The sequence below is a fragment of the Apis dorsata genome, unplaced genomic scaffold, assembly GCF_000469605.1.
Source record: "Apis dorsata unplaced genomic scaffold, Apis dorsata 1.3 scaffold_1062, whole genome shotgun sequence".
In the NCBI taxonomy this organism is placed as follows: domain Eukaryota; kingdom Metazoa; phylum Arthropoda; class Insecta; order Hymenoptera; family Apidae; genus Apis; species Apis dorsata.
The window spans coordinates 48267-51340 of NW_006264160.1; positions in this window are offsets into that span (position 1 = coordinate 48267).

Below are 3074 nucleotides of genomic sequence, written 5' to 3' on the forward strand. Positions count from 1 at the left end.
TTTAATTTTTTATAAATCTAAATAAAAAAATTTAAAAGAATTTTTGCATGTTGTCAGAATTATTATATTATAATATATTAAAAATTTCAATGATTCTATATACATATATTTATATTTATTCAATAATATATAAGATAGAATTGATTATATAATTCGATTTAAACTGAAGACACATAAACATGTTGTTCTTTTTGATCTATTAAAATTCATCGAATTCAAACACAAATTTGTACGTATTTTCGAGCAAATTATACGAGAGTTAATGGATATTGGTAATATAGAACCATTGAAAAATAATCTTTGCTATATTATCAGATTGTAATTGCTTATCCTTTCCTTATTTCATTTCATTATATCAAATTATTATATCAAAACGGATCTGAAATTCATCTTATTTTAATACAATTTGTTACGATTCTTTTTCGATTTAAATGTCTTATAAATAAAATTTAAAAAATTGAAGTCTCATTCTTTAAATTAAAAAAATTTTTATTTTTTTTATTCATACAAATTATTTTTTTTAAATGAAAACAATAAAATATTTTATAAAGGATTAAAATTATCAAAAAAATGTTTTATCAAAAATTGTTTGATTCAATCATATATAGCACAAATTATTTTTTTGTTCGTCGAGTTAAAATCAACTTCATTTTTTAAAATAAAACTATATAATTTTGAATACATTGATCCATCAATTTTGATATTTTCTATAAAAAAAAAGTATTAACTACTCATGTTGAAGAATGAGAATGTAGATTAATTAATTATTTAATTAATTATATATTAATTAATCCGAATGTCAATTATTCGACATTTAGTTACTTAATGATTTATTAAATGATTAATTTGAATCCAAACGGAGAATGAATATGTATTTAAATTGCATCTAATATGTATTTAAGTGCATCTAACAATTTTTATATTTTGAACATATATCTTTCTATTTAAAAGCGATTCATTGCTTGCAATTAATTTAGAAAAACAGTATTTAATAATTATAATTTTTTAATTTAAACAATTATATTATATTTCTATATATAAAATATATAAAATAAAAATAAAATACATATCATTGTTATAAATTTAAAATATGAAGTTATACTAATATCAAAACATTTTCGTTCACTATATAAAGTAACAAAAAAAAAAAAAAAATATGTTATATTTTTGTTATGCTGAAAAGTGTATAATTATAATAAAAAATATGAATGACATAGAGTGTTAAAGTCATTTATTATTATCATAACGATCCAAATTATCGGCTTTTGGTAATGTAATGTAGCTAAAGAAGGAGGATATATACCACAATTTGTAGTACATGCAGTATCATGATGATAATTATAAGCATGAATATAAATCATAACTTGTAATATTATATTGAGTCAACATTAGAATACAGCGCTGCTTGGACATATTATTAAATATAATATACACTATGTATATTTCCTTAATGATACAATAAAAAGTCGCATCAACAAATCATCCGTATGGAGATTTATTTATGTTATAATGACTTTTGTGAAACTTTTCTCTTGATTAAATGATTTATTATTTATCATTTTTATTTTTTTATTTTGTAAAAAAAAATTGAACTTTTTATGTTTTATGTTTGGAAAAATCTGGAAATACAGACAAACAAAGAAGTAAGTATCCGGAGTATAAAAATTTAAAAAAAAAAACAATACGAAAGAAATATAAAAATATTATAAGGAAAAAGCAAAATGAAAATGAATAAATAGAGTGTGAAAAAAATAGTGATATAAGAAAAAAGAATAAAAAATATTAAATGCAAAAGTTTTGTCAATTCTTACATTATTCATAGCATTTTTAAAATAATTACAGATTTAAATAGAAATTAATTTAACGTAGAAAGAAATATAAAAAATTATATAAAGAGAGTAATATTTTGTTTATGTTTTCTAAATTTTAACTTATCAAGATAATATTATATTGAAATAATCATTTAATCTTTTTGAAATTTTTGACTTCAATTTTAGATCCTTTTTTTAAAAAAATAGATAGAATTAGAAAAATATATAATAATTAGAATAGAAAAGAATACTAACACCTAGGAATATATATAAATCAAATAAAAAGTAACATATATTGAGATATATATTGTTCCATAGAAGATCAGAAATATTTACTGGAATGTATATAATATATGTATACAATATCTTATCAGAGGTAAAATAAATAGTATTTATTCTTCTAATTTCATCGCTATCTATTTTCATTTGTTATTTAGGTTATTAAACATTTTAAAAGGCCAAACATTTATAAATTTTATAGATTCAAAAAATTTAATTGTAATATGTTTTTTGTAATATGTTTAATTATTTAAAAAAAATAAATGAGAAAATTTGTAGAAATGAATAATATAATACATAGGATTAATATATTTATGGAAAGATTTCCTTTAGAAAGTCAATTCAATATTTTTTAATTCAAAAAGCTTTTTTTTTATCACAATTATTATTAATATTCGTTTAATTAACACAAATTTAAAATGCTTAAAATTTAATAAATAAGTCTTAACCGATATTTTTATATATCAAATTTTCATTTTAGTATATCAATATTCATTTTAGTTCTTATAATTGGATCTTTCAAAGGGAATTCAAAAATATATTATTATTAGTCAATATAGACTAATGTAAATTAAATTTTCTAAAGAGGAATAAAAAAAATTGTAAAACAAAAAAAAGACATGATCATAGAAAAATGATTTGAATGATAAGGAAAGGGAAAAAAAAAAGAATCTAAGTAAAGGAAATGATATATATATATAGTTGAAAAAGAAGAATAAAAGAAGGAGATTCAAATGTTTTTGTTTATGATAAAATATTATACATATTTTAAATAATAAATTATTTATTTAACAATTTATATTTACTTTAAAAAATTAAATTAAATTTTGTTCTGTAGCAATGCATGCTTTACAAATTCAAATATCTCAGAGATTGTCAAAAAATATTTTGATATAATTATTACTTATCTATATTATACTATATCTGATATACTATATCTATACTATATCTATACTATATCTGATTTTACATACAATTATTACT